Source organism: Sebastes umbrosus, chromosome 4 (assembly GCF_015220745.1).
Source record: "Sebastes umbrosus isolate fSebUmb1 chromosome 4, fSebUmb1.pri, whole genome shotgun sequence".
NCBI classification, from domain to species: domain Eukaryota; kingdom Metazoa; phylum Chordata; class Actinopteri; order Perciformes; family Sebastidae; genus Sebastes; species Sebastes umbrosus.
In genome coordinates, this window is record NC_051272.1 from 4,532,249 (window position 1) to 4,555,165 (window position 22,917).

Here is a 22,917-nt window from a genome sequence, read left to right on the forward strand (position 1 = left end):
ATTGTCTCATGGTACCTGAACAACACAGCCTCTTTTTTTTCTATTTTTTTTTAACCTTGGGCTGTTTTCTGTCTGAACACCCAGCATGTCAGAGATAACAACATTTAGTTTATTAGCCGAAACCAGTTGGTGATTTGTTTACTTTTGATAGAGGAGATGCCCCCCTGCACTAAAATCTTTTGCTACAGGTGGCTTGGTCTAGGGGGAGTGTGTGTTAAACAGCAAAGATGCTACTGAATGATCATAGAAATAATTATAGGACTATTATAGGAATACTACCGGCAGCAGTGTGTCTCTATGATCCTCTCACACTTCCACAACTACACTTAGCTACTTGTCACTTTAATCATGAAGGTTACACTACTCTGCAGAGTATATATGAGCTAAGATATAGTATAGAATTGAGTATTTATAGTATATAGTTCAGAAATGATCATATATCCAACCCTAAACTGACAGAATGGCGGGACAGAGAGAAAAAAGCGCTACTTCAGCACTACGGACAGCACCGTGGATTTATCAATACACAGCACAGTTACAGTATGCTGCTGATATTTCAGAGCCGTGGTCGGGGCCATAGATTCTAACTTTCACAAACCTCAGTCAGATAAAGGATCAGTGAGACAGGCAGACTAGACTTAATAAACATGTTCAACTAAACAACCCCTCTGCCCCGGCACTCTCTCTGCCACTAGGGGATGGAGAGGAGTGATGGCAGGTTAACAAGAGGGCGTTTTAGTCATTTTGCTAACAAGGGGGGTGGAAGGGGTTGACATCACCCTCAACTCATCTACTGGCCGAAACCAGTAAAGATATAGTGGAGTAATGGCGTCCTGAGCAGAGTATGAAGTCGTTCTCCCTATGTGTGTGTGTGTTGTAATCCAAGCTTTTCTGTGGTTTGTTTAGGTATAGTTGATCTGGATGTGAGTCCCAGTGTGTGTGCGCGTCACTGGCTAGCCAATGGCCGCCGCTCCGCACTGCGCTCATACAGCGGTTACCACTGATAAAGCTGTCTCAAACAACGGCGTTGTCGTGGAAGCATAGCTGTTAGCTAGCCACCGGCTCAGCCATCGCCATGTTGAGAGCCGTGTAGAGAGCCGTGTAGAGACAATCCCTCAATCATAGATTTTTCTCTGAATTTCATGTAGAGCTTAAAGGTTTTTAACTTATTTTTCTAGCTGTATATCCATATATATAGTAGAATCCACAAACTAAAGATGCAAAGTAAATGGATGATCAAACTGCCCAGTAATCTGATCTTCACACTTGTGCATGTGGTAATCTGGATTGCTAGAAATCACATGTACTTTGACAGTTGTTAGATTTTCTTGAAATAAATTTACTTCTTCAATGCTTTTTTTTCTCGCATTTAACTTTAACACATAGCTGAGATTTTGCACAGATGCCAAAGAAAAATAACCAAACAGACAAATTTGATATTTTATTACTTAGTTGTATGTATTGAATAGAGACTTTACTGTCCGCAAGACATTTGGCTCCCTTGAAAATATCAAACCAAACCAGCTCGGTCCAAATAAATGAGGTCAACGATATACAAATAAATTAACTTTTGACAAAACATGCAAACACTATAGAAGGCCTTTTGTAAGTCTAATTCAGATATTAAGGATACCCAGACTATCTCAGATGTCCTTTGTCACCACCATGCTGTAGGGACAGAGTGCTCTGAATCAATTACACTCCTCCCTGCAGCCGTCCCTACCATGTCCTGCTGTGGGCTCTGGAATGCAGTAACCCCACAGCCATATGCTAATCAGACTCACATATGTCGCCTGTGAGACTATCAAAGGGCCCGGAGGACCCAAGGGACAGAGGACGGTGCTGTGACTGGGCTGTAGGGGGGGTGCTGGATAAGAGGCAAGTTGTTGTCCTGTGCATGTCTCTGGGTTACAGCGTGGAGAGAGAGAGGGACGGGGCAGCGACTGGGACAGTCTGGCTTGCAGTGCACTGCCAGATGGAGAGATTGCCCGCAGACATTCGCACTTAGTAGGAGACTAGTGCACATACCGGTGCCAGAGAGCATCCGAAATAATCTCCTCTTTGCTCAGCATTCTTTTTGACGGTAAAAATAGCTTTCAAGATGTTGGAAGCCTTTTTAGGGATGTCCGCGTATGAACTTATAATGTCTACAAAATCAATCAGTATTCCTAATTCCACTGTAATTCTTGATCAAAATCAAATTCGTAAGTCAGTAATTTTACCGAGATTTCTATCTTTGAAATGTCCCTTTCCACTTGTTTCACTCAGAACGTTTCTTTCTGATTTGATAGGAAAACCTTCCATCAATTTGTGACTAAATTCCCTCTGCCGGCTCACATTTTCATTTGCCCAGTGACGGCCCGGCAAATGCTGTCACAAGAAATTTCAATTATAATGGCTGTGGAGCCTTGTTCTCTTACCAAGGTATTCACATTATTCCAGTGTTTTGCATTGTGGTGTACAGTATTACCTCTTCACAATTCTGAGTGGTCTCCAGTCTAATTAACTAGCTTTTTCTGTTGTAAGGTGTATAAACAGATTATGCAGGTTGACTAGCAGATTATTTTTCTTGCTGACAGAAGTAGCCAACTACTTTACGATCCTTATAATTTTAAGTCTATTTGGAGGACTTCTGATCTCCTTCATTTATGAAAAGCACTACAGATAAAAGAACATGCAGTGTCTATTACTAAATGAAGTCAGGTATGGATGCAAGATAATATACATACTGTACATCTGGCCCCGGGTGAAGAGCCATGAATGGATAGGAGAGCAGGGTCAAGACAAAAGTGTCAAAGAGCATGAATTAGTGACTAATGTTTTAGCAGGGGAGCGTAGTTGAGCTTCAGACTACTTTCAGACTCCAGACAGCCCGGAGGCAAAGCTGCAGACCTGACAGCAGAGGAACACTCAGGGTCACTGGATACTCCTCGGCCTCAGTCAAAAGCCGTGCACCCCGCATGCTGCCGACATCTCAAGGCTGAAAGGTCCTCGGTTCGAGACACTCGGGCACACTTCCTCCAACGCACGACTAAAAATATACAGACAGGTTCTCAACGTGGGAAATTTGCACTTACAGTAATAAGGGTTTTGTCAAATGCTGTGAACTAATCCAGCTGCTTAAATCACTGGACCTGATAATCATAATAATTATTCTACTACAATTAGTCAATTGCTGCGACACATGGATGTCGTGTTGGATGGTTTCTTACGTCTGCACAACTTTCCGAGAAAAGACCTTCATAGTGCGGCCCCCTGAAAGTCGATGAGTGAAATAAAACTACGGTCCCCCCCCCCAGTGTTGTTTTAATGCCTCCTCGCCAGTGACAGCAACAGACATGGCCGGGGGAATTATGCTTTTGGGTCGTCCTTCCATACATACGTCTGTATGTATGTACGTCTGGTCCATTCTAATGAACACATTATCTCAGGAACGCCTGATGGGGATTTCTTCAAATTAGGCAAAAAGGTCCACTTGGACTCAAGGATGACCTGATAAGATTTTGGTGGTCAAAGGTCATTGTGACCTCATAAAACACGTTTTTGCCATAACTCAAGAATTCATGTGCAAACTATGACAATTTCACACAAATATGGAACAGGATAGAATGGTAAAGTGATGACATTTTGTGCACAGACATGGATGTAAACTACAACTTGACTGGTTGATGGAGGCATACAACCATGAGACAGTATTTTTTTAGTTTTTTTATTATTTTTTTTAAGAGGCTAGATCTATGAAGAACCTTGTTTTTGTAAGCGATTTTGTGCTCTAGCAAATAATTTAATCATAAACACATTGGTTGGAGGCTATGATATGAATGGTGATGACAGGGCAAAAAATTCCCACAAAGGAAATGCACCCGGCGAAGACAAAGCCAACCAGTGCCGGGGAGAGGTCCCACGAGCGGATCCTCCCACACCGAGCGACCGTCCCTGACCGGCCGAAGTTGAATCGCCCGGTCACCCAACCCGCTGAGAAGTGTAAAAGTATTTTTGGTTCATTATGAAACTGTGCTGGGCTTAAGTATTGCTAGATAGTCTATATGAAAAAAAGGAACAAATAGTTGAATCTTCGTATTGAACAGCCTAATCTGATTCAAATCAAACAATTCTGATTGGGGTACAGCCCTAGACCTTCATGTGTATAAAGTCTGTCCTCCTGGCAATCATTTAGCTTCAGACACCCGATGATACACACATATTCTAACAGCAATCTTCCTGGCGATGTGTAACAGCAGGAAATAAGAAATGTAATACTTGAAATCATCCTGAGGATGTTCCAGCAGTTTTCATTACAGGTTTGATACGGTGATATTGCAGTATCACACTACTACAGTATATTAGACGGTATATGATATGTTTTCCTGTCCTGAGTGAGACTAAACACATGGTTATGAATATCATCCATGAATTTCGATAGCTGAGGGGTTAGAATCATATCTCAGTGTTTACTACAGGTCAAACATGGGTGGGTGGGGTTACAGCGAGTGGGCGCTGCAGACAAATAAGGCAGATATGAAAATAAACACAGGTTCTGAGCCTCTCAATAATATTCTTTCATCATTCCATTGATCATAACATCAAGAAACATGCACAGGCAATGTCCTTCTATTTGAATGAGTATGCGATGATGCATATTTTCGCAGGTTTGAGAATTTATAGCAGAGTAAGTCAGGTCAAACTGTCTCTCTATGACCCTCAGCTATTTTTAAGACGGGTCACAAGTACAGCCTAGTTTGGCAAACCCAACTCAGTCTGTTTACTTTGAAATCTATGAAATGTATTTTGAACCTGGACACACAGAATTGAGATTCATTGTGTTATTTAGACAGTCCTACCTGGTACTTCTATTGCTGCCTCTGGTGGTGTGTGGATCAGCCTTGGCAACAACTGGAGACAAAACAGAAAAAGAAGAATTCAGATTGTAGCCCATTAAACTACCTCCGGAGCAACTGAGGTGCCCAGGGGTGGATTTTACATCTAAAGACATTCGAGTCCTGCTTCACTCGACCGCAAAGGCTGTCATGTTAACACATATATTCCATGTCCAAGTTCATAACCCATGTACAGAGTCCTTGTGAGCCACAATACAGTATATTGTTGTCCACAATAAATCAAGCATGAGTACCCGAGAGTCTGTCATCTAAAGCCAAGGAAATGCCAAACAATATTTTTGGAGTTTAATTGGATGAAAAAGCGTCTTCAGCTCAGTGTGTTGTGCTTTGAGTCTCCGAAGTATTGAGTGTCTGGATGCGATTAATCAGAACCAAATGATCCTTACTGAAGCATGCAGCAGGCCAAACGAAGAATAATGCCGTAATCTGCACTGTATACGAGTACAGCATAGAATAGCACAATTTGTATGAGTGATATTTAAGAAATATGCACTCCTTTGAATGGTGTCTAAAGCTCAGAATGTTTGGGGCGGTTTCTGTACCTGTCAGGGTGTCAGATTTATGACAAAATACTTGTGCGACACCTTCTGTGTCAGCTTTTCATAATAAATGGTGACTTGTTAAACCCCATATTTATATTTCATCCTGGGTACGACGTTAAACTGCATCCGGTTGTGGAGTTTTGACGTGGATGAATAAGGTTACCCTTAGCTGACCTCACCAGCATGTACACTCAGCTCATGTCTGTCGCATGGAGGATGGTCGCATCCCTAAAGACCTCCTCCATTGAGAACTGGCAATTAGGAGTAGAACAACAGGCCGCCCCCAGCTGCACTTCAAAGATGTCTGCAAGCGAGACATGAAGGCCTTAGACATCGATACAAAGTCCCGGGAGGCTCCTGCGCACAAGGTGGAGAAGCACCAACACCTCATGACAGGGGAGCAAAAACTGAAGGACGCAGCGGCAGACAAGAGGGCCCGCGGAAAAGAACGCAGCAACGCAGGTAGACCAGAAACCACACACAGATGCGACCTCTTGCATCGGGCTTTTCAGAGACGCTGTCCCAGACAGCCAGACCTGTAGGATGCACCAACCATGGTCAAACCCAGACCAATGGAGGCCTATGATTTGTGACATCATTGTAGATACAGTTATGTGTGAACGTAAGCACTTAAAGATTAGATGGAGTGATAAATAAACAATAAATTACAAAATATGTGCTGAAAACTTAAATTAATATAATATTTATTTCAATAGTTAGAAATTGAGATCTAAGTTAATGTCAAAGGAGTGTCACCACTGATTGGTATTGCATCAATATTCCAAATCTGTTAAAATATGTGTCATAATTGACATCTTTAAGATGTTTTGGAAATTTAATAAAAAAGATTTGGTCAAGCAGAAAAAAAAATGTAACAAAAAATAACATCGGCCTTGGTGAAATAGTTTGTCAAGAACATAGATTTGTGTCAGTGACTGATACACCCTGTGGAATCTGTGTTATATGGTGCCTTCAAATGCAACTTGTGAGCTCATGAGGCCTTCAATTGAAGCTTATGAGCTAAGCAACGGCTATATTAACGTTATTGTCGGTGTCTAAAAGCCACAAAGGTTATCAATTTAACAAGCTAGCAAGTGAGTAACACAATGTAGGAAACGAAAAGGCATAATATTCCCGACTGCCTTATCTTTGTCCTATGTCATTAACATTTCCCTCAGACATATTATAAAATCACAAAGCAAAACAATATACGACTAAAATCACAATACTTTCACTTATCATGCATCAAAAAATCAACTTCCATGGCCTCCGCCATTTCTATCAAAAAACACGTCACAATTCGTGAACTCTGAGATTTCTTAAACTTTCCTAGTATGAGGTTGTGCATACCACAAGAGGGGGGCGTACATATGGACTTCATTTGAAGGCACCAATAGCTTTTTTTTTTTAATTCTCAATACCACAATTCATTCCGTGGGCCACCGGCCCCCGTCAAAAAGATACTTGCCACCGGGCCTTACAAATTATCTGGTGGAAACTCTGCAACATTTCCCATTTGAAGTCTGTATCCAGAGGGAGTGTCCTGCTTTTGTGAGACACATAAAAAAAAGAGTTCAAAGCCCAGTCCAGGGAGAGAATCTGTCAGTAAATAAGCCGTGAGATTAACACAGTTTACTTCCCAGTGTATACCATGGACCCTGCGCTCCGAATGTAGACATACGATGCATAATGCATTTCCCAGAGATCCACCGCAACGGAGGTGAAGGTGCATTATCAATATCAGATATTGCATGTACAACTGCAGAGTCATACATTAATGTGTGCAGTCTAGTGTGGATTGTGGCCCTGCATGCAGTGAGTAGAGAGTCAGTACTTATTGTGAACTATCGACTATCTGTCACAAAAACATTTTCCCTTGCAATCTTGCTTGCTTTCTACAAATCAATCTTGAGTTATATGCACAATTCTCAGTGGTTATAAAATACATATTTAAACAAGTATTTTTTAAATCATATATAAAATATATATACATATATATATATATATATTAAAGTAAATAGTATCTCATGAAAATGAGTTCATTACTTCCTTGATCTCATATGAAAAATCAACCTGCCACCTGAACGGTTTATTTCCGCAGGCAATGGCTGTTTTCCAATAAGCAACGTGCCTCTAATTAATCAACCTCAGAACTGACAAGACCGTTCACTCCTCAATTCCTAACCCTTCAAACTGCTGCGGTTATGGTAACGCCCAACATGTTTACATTTTATCATCTGTTGTTGACATTTTTCTGTCTGCCCTTATTCATCATCCCCTTCAGAATGATTCGTACAGATTAATTATATGTTATTATTGTATGCTACTGTGCAGAAATAGCTCTCAATCTTTGCAATTGCATAGTGCAGCACGGTTGTATCATTTGCTGAGGGGGTAATTGTACATTTGGTTATGATTTGTGCTTATTGCATCAATGGCATACCAATAATTACAGTGAACCCCTTCCAGTGATTACCGCAAGAGTAACTAATGATTTGTCTCCTACTGTATGCCATCCTGCGTGTTGGCACACTCGCACGGCTCTCCTGATGGAGAATTGACAAGCTATGCATCTAAATTCTTGTGTAGAGTGTAAGACTGGAGAGCTGCATTGGAGTTGTATTTCTACAGACATTTTGCAGCTGTGAAAGACACAGAAATAATCAGATTTCACAAGAAATTCTCACTCTCACCTCGTCAAAAACCTCCGCTTGGTCAGTGTTCCTCGGCATCAGATACCAATGCATTATTATACCCTTTTAATATCAGTTTTGGATGCGTCAGGGTCGGCATGTCTTTTAAACTCTTGTTACATGAAAAGTGTCTTTTCTGTTTTCACAGGAAATTGGGTTTAGGCAATCCAACCACTTAGGGTTAAGAAACGATCATGGTTGACAAGGGCTTTCCCGAATATAATTTTTTGGGCTTTGAAGCTTCGGCGAGAAATATTGAAACGTATTCGAAGCTTCGCGGAGAAGCGCAGCAGGCTGACATGTTCTTCTGTCTGTCTGTCTCCATCTCCCCTGTTTCAGTGTCCAGGACAGTGATACAGCGATATCCATCTGATAATAATAATGTTGAATATGAATAATAGACAATGTATTTAATATTTAAAATTGAAGCATTGGAATAGTGATTTGGAGGTTGAATACCATGGCAACGGTCGATGCTTTGAAGCATTCGGGTCAGCCCTATGGTTGACGTTAACTTGACTGACTAACAATTCAGGCAACTCACAGGACTAATGATACTAACATGCCACGTGACTAACGAATGACAAAATAATATTATTAATAATAATCAATGTTTACTTTTAGTTTTACACGGGACACAAACAGTGGTCTCCTGGTTGAAAGTCTTGTGTTTTTATTTATATAATTTCCTGTATACAACAGTGCATATTTTATTTGGAATCAGAGTGATCCCCATATCTGAAGAAATGTTAAAAACTATTTGTCTGTCTTTCTCTCACAAACAGACCAACACACACACTTCTTGTCAACATCGTGTTTTCCATTTCCATAGCCTAAACAATAAAACGATGCCTAGGCATATTTATTAAGCCTCCAACCCGGAGAATAACTCGCAGCTCACAGCCATCTGACTCAGCACCTACTAAATTGTGCTGCCTCTGGATACTGAAAAACTGTCAGTCTCACACTGGGCAACATCTGTCCTCTGCTGCCACACAAAATGCCTTCCCCTCACATTTATTTTAGTAAAGCAGCAATATGAAGGATAGATTATGGACGGGTAAACAGGCGAGGGAGAACAAGACAAGGAGAATGTCAGATCATCGAAACACGCTGCATGGCCATATGCTACAATATGCTAACAGCAAAAAAAAAAAAAAATCCCAAAGATAATACTTTAATATGCATGACTAAGAGCTTTAAAGTCTGCTACATTATGTTTAGTAAGCTAAGTCATGTTCAGTGAAAGAAACAACACTTTATATTTTTGTACAAACATAATGCTTTGATCTGGATTAGCCATATGATTTAGTCTGTGTTGACATTTAAGAGCAAAAATTGATGTTTAATAATGTTGTGAGTCATGACAAGAACATTTAATTTACCTCCAAAACAACAGTAAATGACGTAACAAAGAGGCAGGCAACACTAAGTTAACCAACACTGTCTAGAAGACATTTCCCCGTTGCAAAAAAAATGTTAATAGGAGCATTTTCTGATCCGCCCCCTTCATTGTTAAAGGGGCAATGTGTAATGTCTGGCCACCTGCTCCAAACAGTCAACTACTAACTAACAGCAGAATATTTTTAATCAGCAAGAACACGCAAAATTTGACCACACAGCTCAAACTCTGAGAGACGGTCAAAATAACACTGCTGTCTTATAATCTTCACGTATCGTTTACGTTACCCATCTGTGTGTTTGTGACACTAACCGGCAGCTGCACGGTCCGTGTCCGTTTTGATAGTTTGTTTATTGGATTAAATAAAAAAAATGAAAGTGGCAGAAACGTGAAAACAACCCACACCTTCGTCTCGTCCTTTGCACAGGAGACCACCCCATCAGGAGTTGAGCGTGCAGCGGCTCTGGGAAATGGACCGAATTCAGCCAGCTCAAAGCCCAGCGCCGGGAGTCACAGCGGGCCGGTGGAGTGCTGGGACTAACCTGTGTAACGTCAGCAACAGAAAGTTTGCTGATCCGGCGGGGAGTTGGGTTAATCCCTCGGGCCCATGCAGACTCTCTGTGCTGGGGTTTCCACCACTGTGTGATTTTGAGCCAACTGCTAACTGAAGGTCAGTCTCCAGGAGGACGAACCGAAAAGTCGTTTTCTTGTTTCTTCCACTTTGGATTGAATCCAATAAACAAACTATCAAAACACACACAGACAGTAACTTCAACGTGATTGACAAGCCCTCGGGCAGCTCTACATCTTCATCATCTTATGTTGGACTGAGGGCAGACTGGACGCTACAGTGACTCACTGTCGCCATGGTATTACAAGACAGGACGGGCCGGGGCTAGCTGGTTAGCATGCTCATTCCAGTAGATATCTCTGCAACACAATACATAAACGTCTTTGGCGTTACGTCAACGCTGTAACCTCTTCATATTCTGTTGATAATGTTAGTATATTTTTTTAATGTTTTAAAGATCACATATTATGTTCATTTTCAGGTTCATACTTCTATTTTGTGTTTCTACTAGAACATGTTTACATGCTGTAATGTTCTGTCTGAATATACCAGTATTCACCCTCTGTCTGAAATGCTCCGTTTTAGGGAATTTCAACAGAATTTCGTTGCTAGGCAACAGCTTGGGTCCATTATTACTTCCTGTCAGCTGATGTCATTCACATACACTGCAACAGGAAATAAACTGGGACATATTTAGAATGTTTATGTTTAAAACCATGTAATGGTCTAAATATTTTATATTTGTGACATCACAAATGGACAGTAATCCTAACGGCTTGTTTCAAACACACAATTTCTGAATACGAGCTGTGTGTATTTTTCTGTATATTGAGCATTTTGATATTTAACAGTATTTACATCGCACTTAAATCTGCTTTAAAATATAAAAGAAATGAAAATCTCACTTTTTTCACAATATGGGATCTTTAAGCTTAAATTCTGGCCAGATCTTACACATTTCCCCAACATTGACTGTTTGTAGGCAACCCTACATGCTTTAGGTGCAAGAAGCAAATATTGTATTGCAATTGCAGCTGTTGTAGGAAATTGCTGCTGCAACTTGGTTGTACATTTTAAGAGACAGGGTTGTTGTAGAGGGGATGCACTACACAGTGGTGGTGTCAAAGGCCCTTACTTTTTACTCTTAGCCATCCACCCCGACCTCCTCTGCAACAGTATAACAACATCATATCACTTCACGTCATTATGTGCACCACCACAAGAGGTCACATGTTAACAGAAAAATACAGTGGGCTGTTTTCATTTGAACAAATGATGAATGCTGTTGGTTTTGTTGTGAAGGAACTCTCCACAATCCATCAAAATCATTTTGGTACTTTCTGATCTGACAAGCAAAATCTGTCAAAAATCACAACTACTGCCTCCCTTGTTTTTAAGATGCCAACATCTGTCAGGTTCCCATCTGAGTTTCCACAAGCCAAACAGAGACAGCTTTGTTACCTTTTGATTTGAAAAAGAAAATGTCTTTTTGATCGTTAAGCTCATTTATCTCACTGAAAGTGTTAGGGATTTTAATAGGAAGGAAATGCTCTATCAATATTTCCCCCTGAAACAACACACTGCTATATTATAAAATGCTCTCATTAATGTAGTGGCTTAATGGGAAGTGTTTCTATTTTAAACCATCTCCTATTCCACTCAATTCATTGGGAACATATTTGTTCATATACTGAAGAGCGTATAGGGGCCTCTACAGAAGATGAGTTCATTATATATGCACTGTATGACACGTTCACAATGCTATACAGCTCCAGCCAATGATCCATGACTTGAGTGTTCGAAATCAATCTAATTAGCACTTCTGGCCCGTACCCAGGCTTTTAGTGTGGAAAATTAAACCGAAGGTAAGTCTTTCTTCTTTATATTTTGCATCCATAAGACGGAGTGAATTTATAGTAGTTTTGATGCAGGTTCAGCAGCTGTTGTGAAAATCATTTGCATGTGGTCTGTGCTGCTCATGGTGAGGCTGTATTGATTTTTTTCTCCTCCTGTTTTTTCCCTCCTGTTTCTGAAGCCCTTCTAGCCCAGAGAGCTCTGATGCTGCTGATTATCTTGGGGGAGCCTCTGAATCAGCGGGTTGTCGTTCCACCCAAAACCCCGAGCTTAACGAGCCTTCACCTTGATTGACCCCGGCTTCACCCCATCGCCGCTATAGCTTTTTATTAGGGCGCTAAGTGCAGCGGGGTCTGCAGTACGTGCTATTCCGGTAGGCCGGCTGTGTATCGTTGTTTTCGTTCCAGCCTCCATAATTAATTGGCCTTGATGAGCATAGCGATGGATACTAATTGGTCGGTTAGGGATCTCTTTGACTTCATGTTTTAACATGGGGATGACACATAACATTTTAAATGATTCAGCCTAAATACTGTGAGTGAAGCGCCTCTCCGGCGACTCTTTGCCCTTGGTAATCCTCAATATTTATTACTCCTGAAATATCTCATTTATCAAACGTAGTTCATTTCTCACTGTTGTGGCTTGAAAAGGAGGAATGGGAGTTATGCCTATCAGTTTAAAAGAATCTCAAACATCTTGTACTATTTTCAAAGTAGCCTTCATAAAATATCTGGGTACGTGACAAGACACTTCACACAGAACTCTTTTTATCAGTGTTACAGTATTTAGTGGCATGAGCTGACTTATACATTATTGTCCGTGTTTGTTTTGTATTTGATTTGATGATGCCTCACTAATATTTTTACCAATAGTTTATCATTAACTATGAACAGTATATATATATATATATATATATATGTATGTGTGTGTATATTGTCTGGCAAATTTGTTTTAACGCCACTAATTTCTTTACCGTGTTAACGCAATTGACCTTTCAGAGGTTTTAGCAGTCTTTAAAGTTAGAGTGATACTGGCATCATATGAAACTAGAAAAAACCTAAAGAATATATTGGTACCAACCATATCATACCAGCTCGTCACAGAGGAGGTTAAATAACGCTCCAAACATACACTAAATTTGGCGAGGAAAAACTGCCATGACCATTTTCAAAGGGGTCCCTTGACCTCTAACCTCAAGATATGTGAATGAAAATGGGTTCTATGGGTACCCACGAGTCTCCCCTTTACAGACATGCCCACTTTATGATAATCACATGCAGTTTGGGGCAAGTCATAGTCAAGTCAGCACACTGACTCACTGACAGCTGTTGTTGCCTGTTGGGCTGCAGTTTGCCATGTTATTACTTGAGCATATTGTTTTATGCTATATGCAGTACCTGTGAGGGTTTCTGGACAATATGTCTTATTGTTTTGTGTTGTTAATTGATTTTCAATAATAAATATATACATTCATTTGCATAAAGCAGCATAATTGTCCACTCCCATGTTGATAAGAATATTATATACTTGACAAATCTCCCTTTAAGGTACATTTAGAACAGATAAAAAAAATTGAATATTTTAATTAATTTCAATTTATTAAATTTTTAATATCCCTATTTATTTATTTATTTATTTATTTATTTATTTATTTATTTATTTATTCATTCATTTATATTTGTGTCCAACATTTTGATTTAACATGAAGGTTACCAGACATTTCTTACGGCATTCTCATATTATAAACACTCCCCCACCCACCCTATATCTCCATGACTAAATAAGTAATGCAAACGATAAAGATACTAAGCAGTAGTATAGTACAAAGAGGTAGGTTCATCTGGAAAAAAATATTAAATAGAATAGAATAAATACATATGTAAGATTATGTATATATCCTAATAAATAATATCTTAGAAGCTAAAACATGCTTGTCCATATAGATGTGCTGACCCTGGCACATACACAGCTCCTCTCTCAGTAACTGCAGACCGACCCACTGACTGTCTCTTTAATAAATCCTCAGATTCACCCCCGGTGCAACGCTAGGCAATCTCCCCTTCCTTTTTGTCTTCCTCTAATTAGTCACATATTAGAAATGCAGTGAGAAACAATCTAATTAAGAGGGCCTGACTCAATTTGCTTGTGGAAAGTTCAGTAATGGAGGTGGGGAGAGCGAGGGTGAAACACAAGGGAGAGGTGAAGTGGTGAGAGGGAGCCTAATCTAAGCCATCTATCTATCTGTCTCCAAACCAATTAATGAATCTCGATGCGCAGACATGCAAAGGACAAGCAGACGCGGGAAGCTGCGGCCTGTCATGTTTGTTTTATTGTGCACGTCTTTGTGTATGTTCCTACCTGCTGCGAATTGAAACCTATCGAGATTCACCACGCTGTGTTGAGAGTAGCGATTAATCAGCACAAGTTGGACTATAAGCGTAAGCAATTCCCTCCCCTGTGAGCGGTGCATAAACAAAACATACTGACAAAGCAAACGTATGGAGATTAAGCCATTTATCTTCAGGCTAATTTGATTTAATACCTGTAATCGCCTTAAGACACAGTTTGGGGTGCATTTATCTTTTTTTGTTAATCAATTTTTTATAAAACCAACATTGACCTAGCACCTTAAAGACATAATTACATTACACAGCCTTGCTTTTCAAGTTGCACATGTTTAAGAAAAATGTTAACTGCAGAAGCTATTTGTTTTGACCTGTTCTTCAGTATTTTGCGTGCAACACACAGCTAGTTACAAAGGTTTACATTTGCTTTATGGTGTGTTGTCACGTCATCTCCATCTCTCTGAGGGAAGGTGGCTGTCTTCTCTGAGACTGTCCCCAACAATTAATATCGGTCTGTATTATTAATTCATATTGCCGTAAATAAAATGGTTATGACCATCGTTTGGAGCATGCATCCCACTGAAAAGATATATGTACATTTCATATACAGGTTGAGAGTGTGATTTTTCTGCATAGAAATAGAATATAGGGGTAGAACAGACTTTCCCACTCAAATCAACGTAGCAGGATGGTCAGAGCAGCGACCATTTTTACGTGAGCTGTTTCCATAGCAACCGTTGTAGCGGGCTGACTTCCACATAAACTAAATTGACTTGCGGCGAGTCGCATACTCACTGAGGTGAGGGTTTGCAGTAATGATGACTAAACGAGCAGTGGAGTAGTAACTGTATGATGCACATAGAAAATATAAATGAGTCAAAATAAACAACTTATTGCTTCATCCACACACTCCGGTCACAGCGGAGGAAAGCACATTGCTATCACCAGATGAGGGACAACTTTGTTCGGCTCGTTTTCTGTAAGCAGAGTTGCATTGAAGCATGGTGGAATTAGCAAGATAGCTAGCTCTTGGGCTGGTTCCGCCAGGCTTTGGTGCTGCACTGATTACGGAAAACGAGTGGAACAGCAGGCTGGTGGTCGGCGGCAGCGCCGGGTCTAAACGGCCCCTCTGCCTGGAGACAAGCTACCTCACTAACTATCCAGCCAGCTGTCTATGGGAGCTGCGTCCGTTCTCTTCCTCTCGAGCTGCGACCACTTTACGGCCCCACTTACATGTGTTCTGTTATCACCATAACAACTAACAACAATCTTTTGTACAAGTCAAATTACCGTAACAGTTCAATGACCCTTCCTTCTACTCCTATTTTATTTCTATGGTCTGAAGTTTTATCTTTTAAAGAGAGTTGATATAATGACCCATCACAACTCGCAGAGAATGCTATTTTATTTGTATTTGTTTTTTTCCATGTGAAATCACCAGGTAAAGGATAAAATGTAAATTGATGTTGCTGTTATTATATAAACTTTAAAAGTTACTTGCATTATGCATAACGGTACAGAAACAGATTTAAGGGGTTATCTAATGCATAAGGGCAGAGGGGCCATATTTTGGTAGACTCTTTCCCACTATCGTTTTATTATTCAAAGCAAGATATTCAAATTGGTTTAGTGCAGAGAAGGAAGGAAGCAACACGCAGTGCACAAAACATTATGGGACTTCCATAACAAGCTTTTTAAACAGACAGAAACATACCCTTGTGACTAAGAACCTTGATTTAGGAACCCGTTAAGAGGCTAATGTACTTTACTGTTACATTACTGGTTCATAATAAAGGTGTAGCCTATATTACTGTAAGATTAAAAGCAATCTGTATATTAATAACTGATGGAAAATTATATTAAATAGTAGTCCTGTAAATATTTTCAGCTTGCATTATCTAAAAGTTCAAATCAATTAAAGACATAATTGTAGATGTAGTGTTCCGCTAGCTTAGCTGCTAAACACATAAAACATGTAAAAGCAATACTTACCCCAACTTCAGTTGTTGTTTTTTCAGTTCAAGCCCATTGGTACCACGTGAGAATGACCTGTAAATAAAAATCAATCATAAATGAATTTACTGCACCATCCCTCCATATCTTTTCATCTGCATCTCCACTGCCGGGGTGAAGTAGACTCAAGAAGTGAAATCGATACAGAATTATAGCTTTCACTGGATTGAGCAGGTTAGTCTTTTTCCTGGGAGGAAAACTGCTTTTTTTTTTCTCTCTTACATTATGGCGGCAAATATATCGATTTTTTTATGTCAAGTCTGTCAAAGTAAAAACATCTTTGCAAAATTCAGTAAAGAAAAAGTCGATTTTAGAGAACAGACCTGCATACAGTAGAAGTCTTTATATTCTCATTTAATAGTAGCAAAAGGGCAGCCTTTATTATTAATATTTATTAATTTTTACTTTCACTGGAATGTCAGTTCCGTACTGTATGTCTGCAAGGTTATTACCACAATGCAGGATTCAAATTGAGTGCAAACAGGAAGTGGCATTCAAAAAGTCAATTTGAAATTGTATGAAGGCCATTAATTGAAGTTTCACATGCTGGTTACAATAATCAAAACTGTTTTCAATATTACACCTGCAACATTGATTAACAAGTCATACAGAGACACAGAAATTGTTTTTCCCCTTTCAGAATGCAGCTTATAGCAACAGTAAGATAGCTAACGTTGGCTTAACCACCTATAGCAAATGTTGACTAGCGTAACGTCTTGTAAAGTTGATCAAGGTAATGAGTAATCTAAAACCTGCCTTTATTGAAATCAAGCACAAAGAGGATATTCCAATATGAAAAATAAACTACTTTAGGGTTTTTTGGGGGTTTTTTTGCAAAGAAATCTGAGTTACTCACCTTGAAGATCTACACTGCCTTCATGGTATGGAGATCCAGAGGCACACTTTTTTTCTCACCAGGTGTATTTTATGAAGGGTTTTCTGTTCATTAATGCAAGAAGGAAATACTTATATTTAGAAAACAATATACAAAATTAAAAAAGCGGTTGTTAAGGATAACATAGTAATAAAACACGGAAATAGTGTGAAACTAATACCTAAATGATGTGTGTCTGTCCATGCTTAAGCTGTATATGTTAATTATTTTTATGATGCCTGCATAACTGGTTTGAAGCCAGTTTTTTAATAGGAAATTATAATGCTATAGCTAAATAAAAACACAACCCTAATGCGACATTTTATGCATCTTTATAAGGTTGGCAGGTATCTTGTTTGGCTTCTTGTCACCATCATTTGTGAAAAGTAAATTAAAAAAAAAGAAAGAAACTTTATAATCATATGTTGGTGAACTTTAAACTGGGTTTTCATGTACAAAACAATGCAATTATTCTACTTTTAATTTGATATGACAGTCTCTTACTTTTCTACATATTACCCTCATTGACCTTGTGTGTCGTTTTCCCAAGCAAGGAAATCATAGCACAGATTTCAATCGTCAAAAACGTGCTCCTGTCATGAAACTCATTCAGCTGGCGGTGACTTTACTTCATTAAAAATGTGCATGAAAGTCCGTTTCCAGGACTCTGAGAGAAGAACACATATATCCAGTTTACCGAATCAGTTACAATTAACTGGGATACAGGTTGACAAATGCGTTCCTTTCACAACGTAGAGTTAATGACAAGTGACACATGCGGTCAAAAGGTCATATCAAATGCAAAAAACAAGCCGTTGAAAGTAAACTGCATATAAAAGTCTATATATAACATATTATGCAATGCTTATACAGTATGATCATTGTAAAGCTGTTTTTTTAAATTGCCAGTTTATGTGTAGAAAAACTCTACATAAACGCAAGAATTTTGTCTTTATGATGTTTTAACTTTGTTTAAAAAAAATGATGGTATGTTTCCCATCAAATACATTACAAATTGGTTCAGGTTTATCTTTAATTAACATTCACACACACGGCTCTGATGTCTTTCTGTGGTTTATTGGTTCACTGTATCATTCAATGTATTATTATTAAGACAGATTTTTTTCGTCCATCCTGAGCATGACCTTGATTCGGCAAGCTTCATTCATTTTGGCACCTCGTCCCATTTCTAAGGAAAGAGTCCAAGAAACAAAATGACAATGGATGGACTGTCTGAAGGTCACTGTGCTGCCCACTAATGGGTAAAGCACTCCCCACGGTGCCGCTGAATAAGTCCCTGTTCTAGGACAGTGATTTCCTACAATGAAGCAAAATTAGGAAGAATCCAGAGGCAGCCCAGGGGGAAAAGAAGCTATAGGTTGATTTCTTGGTCTACAATGTATTGTGAAGATTACCACTGAATTTGCCTCGGTAAAAGGTCGATGTGGTATACCACGGTACAGAACATCATGGCGTTGAAATACTACAGCTTGAGCAGTGCATGTCCTGTATTTATTAAGCCTACTATAGAAACCTTTAAATCTCCTGCTCCTGTATCTGTTCAACAACAACAAAACGGAGCAGTGGCAGGTGAAAAGTGTTCCCAGTGATTACAATGAACCTCGAGGTCAAAGGGGGTCAACACGTAAATGGAAAACAGGGGTTTTAATCCACCACACATTGTGGGTGGTGAATCCAAAATAATTTGCCAGCTAAGTAAACAGCCAAAGGCAATGGTGCACACACTGCCAAAACATTGTGTCCAAAATCTAGCCAAAATAATTACTAAAAGGCAAAGACAGGGAGACAAAGAGAGAGGGGAGTCTCTACTGTTCAAAATGTAGAGGACTAAGCTTGTACATTAGCTGTATTTTCTTGGTGGATACTGTTTATTTAAAAGTCACAGTAAAACTAATGATACATTGACCCTGCAATACATAAAGTCTACAGTACAATGGTCTGTTTTAAGTGTTAATTCAATCGTATGGTCGTTGGCAAAAGAGTTATCAGGGCACTATCCACCTCATTAGATTCAATTACTTCACTGCCAGGTACCCTTTTAAACCTCACCCATGTTGGGCAAGTTACTTGAAAATTGAATCATTTACACATTACATATTGCTCATTAAAACAGTAATTCCATTACATTACTAATTACTCAGAGCAGCAAAAGCAACTGTTCACTCCTCAACTTACATTCGTCACTCAGCCCAGTGTTCCGTGTTTTCGTCTTACAACTTTAACCCTTTCACAGTGTGTTTTCAGTCCATGAAAGTTAATTGTAACATTTTGGTTGCCTAGAAATGTCTTTTTCAGCATGTCATGGTACTTAGCTCCACCCTCTCGTGTCACTTCTGGTTGCAAAAAGCCAAGATGGCGACGGCCAAAATGCCAAACTCAATGCTTCAAAACTATAGTCCACAAACCAATGGGTGATGTCACAGTGACTACGTACAGTCTATGATACACACCTTATATATCGATATATCTTGTATATTTAACTCATGTAGAAAAACAAAACAAGACATTGTGGTTTAACAAGCAGCCAGCCTAAAGTTACTAGCTACCTGTATGGTAAACAGGTCGACCCACAAATTTATGGAGCAAGGCACCATTACTGGGATTAGTACCTGTAATGTAAAAACTAAATATCAAATTGTAATCATATCCCACCACTCATTACTGAAAAAAAAGTAATCACATCGCTGTACACCACACATTTGAAATAAGCAATGGAACTACAAGCTGAATAAAATGTTTTTCCTCAACTGCTTTTGCAACATGTAGCATTTGTATTCCATGAAAGACAAAACCAGACAACAGACAAAAACTGCCCTTTACATTTATTTAATGATTTTCATCTGGAAGTTTAAACAGCCCTGAAGTGAGTGATGGCTCCATGCTGGTCCGCCACTTTCCTGCCCTCCAGGGTGACGAAGCGAGGCTATTTTTGCAAAATGTTCCTATAGCTTGCTCTCCATACATCCAACTCAAAAAGGCACTTATTTAGCTTGAGGCTGGAGGTGCAGTGTAATTTCCCATAAATGTCTGCACTACATTCAAGCGTAAACACTCCATTTGCACATCTTCAACCGGCGGTGCTGGGCGATAATCATTCTTGCCACACTCACACTGCCTGCATTCATCATTTGTGACTGGTGACTTTGTGAATATCTTTGAGCATATTTTACAAGTTGGCATTACCTTTCACAGGCACAGTGGGGTGAGCGGAGGGGCATACATAACAAAAAGAACTACTGAATAGTTGTATGACCCACGGGCTCTAAGGACAGATGGGGAATACTTGATAGGCGTCTTTTGACAGCTACTGCGACAAAAATCTCAATCTGTTTGCCAGTTTTTCATTTAGAGAAGTCAAATGCGAGTGTCATGAGACAAAAGCGTTTGAAGTGCAAAATTCTCCAAATGTTGGAGACAGAAATTGTCAGAGCTGTCTGCTCGTGTTCAAACAACATAAACACAATTTCTATCATGCATTTAATCCCCTTCCACTTACTTTTGAATGCATTTTATCGTCATCATCATCAGTCTTTGATGCAATCTCACCTTGTAGATATTCCTCCAGTACAGACTGATTTCCAAACTACAGAATCAAACACTGGTTTGTAGATTTGGATGAGTTTTTGAGGCAGCAGTTTTACACCTAAGCAAACCGTGCCACTCAAGAAAACGGTTGAAGGCAGTTCTGGCAGTAGAAAACTGGGTGGGAACAGCTTGTGTTGTGGAGACAGCAAGCAGGAGGGTTAGCATAGGAGGAGAGCTCCGGGGTTTGATAAATGAGGCTGCATGGCGGCTGCAGCACTAAACTGCTTCCCTGCTCAGCTGTGGTGACAATGTGATTAATATTTGCACGGCATTAAGCTAATTTATCACGGCCACGTGCGGGCCTATGGGAGAATAGACTGTCACATGGATGCCTGGTCTAAGAGAGGGGAGTAGGTTTGGCATTGGGAACCAATTATTTCAAGCCAAAATAAACAAATAAATACAGGAAATTTATATCAGGGTGAGGTGAGTCTGCCAAGCAAGGAATTTAGGAATATGAGAAAAGCTGAGGGCGAGAAATTGAATATTGCTGAATGTCACCGTCAAGTTTGTGTGATAAACATGTGCTGGCTCCAATTATATACCAGTTATGGAAAAGAGAGGGGAATGTGCATTGCTGTTCAAATCGTGCTCTTTGTGATGGAGTTACAGTAGACTCGTTTCTGCATTTATCAAATGAGTAAAATCTGATTTCTGTCAATTTTGACTTGATTACATTTTTACAGTGGTATAAAGTGTTGTAACAGTAACATCTTATGGTACAATACAGCAGTAGAGTAAACTGTTAGCCTATTTTAGCTCATTGTTTTGGCTCTATAATTGAGCCTTGCCACTCTCATCAACCCTGGATGTTACTTCCCCAGTACCAAACAGTGCACAAACAAAGTTAATGACTAGCTAGTGAAGAAATATTAACATCTAGCAGCTAAAGACCCAGATGTTTTTGTTTTTCTTTTCTCAGGAGTAGGTGGAGACCAAAACAGAGCTTAAAGTAGAGAGACATTTGGAGTTGCACTTGACCACAACTCCACGGCGTTAAAGATCACTATGCACTATGTAGTAGTCTATGCACTACTAATTTGCAACAGCGAATACATTTTTGAAAGAAACATAATGGCAGCATTAAAATCTAGTTCTCCATAGATTACAAAGAACAAAGCTGGTGAACATTATCCATGCAGCAATTATGTTTCCTCCAAAATGTATTTGGCAAAAAAACATTATACTGTAGACATCATTTTTAGGTTACAGGGTCGATGCTGGATCAACCCGCTGGTCAAACTCCCACCCTTTAGCATCTGCATGAGACGCACCAGGATTTCAACTAACTCCAATATAAACTGATCCGCATCAGTATTAGAGTGGGAGTGGAGGTTGGACGGGTCAAACTTACATCCCAGGAGAATGCTGTTCGTGTCCCGTGTGAAACCAAGTCAACATTGACTTCACCTTAGTTTTGTTATGTAACAAACAGACTTGTTTTACGAAAGAAATATAGCGTTATTTGAACCCAAACCATGATCTTTTCAAAATGCGAACCAAGTACTTTTGTTGCCTAAACCTAACGACGTAGTTGTGTAAGTAAACATAAAAACTAAGTAAACCTATGTCGGAAGTTTATCTTGGAAAGAGAGCGTATGCATGTAACAAGTGGAAACTGTACTTTTCCTACTTTTCCCTCTACGTCCAAAACTGACGTAAAGGGGTACCTAGAGTGTCATAGTTTGAGGTGTGTAGGGTCACTGACCAAGCTGCAGTATTTGATGAGTTGGGAGTTAGAAGGTGTTGGATGAATGTGTAAGTAGGCACTTGTTTGCTCGCCCTGAATACCTAATAAGAAGATGATACTGTATGTCAGGGTTGTGTGTTTGTCAGTTTGTTTTGGGGAGGCCGATGCTCCCTATGTGGCTCCTGGCAATGTCTACACTGATGCAAAACCAAAACAAAAAGTGTTTACATGTCAAGCTCCTCTTGGATATGTTTGGGTATAATTCAGGGTTTACATGAATTCAGGTGGGGAAAAAAATGAAAGTAAGAAACTATTATTTTCATCCTAGTAAAAAGTGTTTCTTGGAGAGTATTTCCTTCCAAGAAAGTAAGGATTGTTGAATTCCCATCAGGGGGGGGGGAATCTTTCACCACAGAATGGATTATCTGT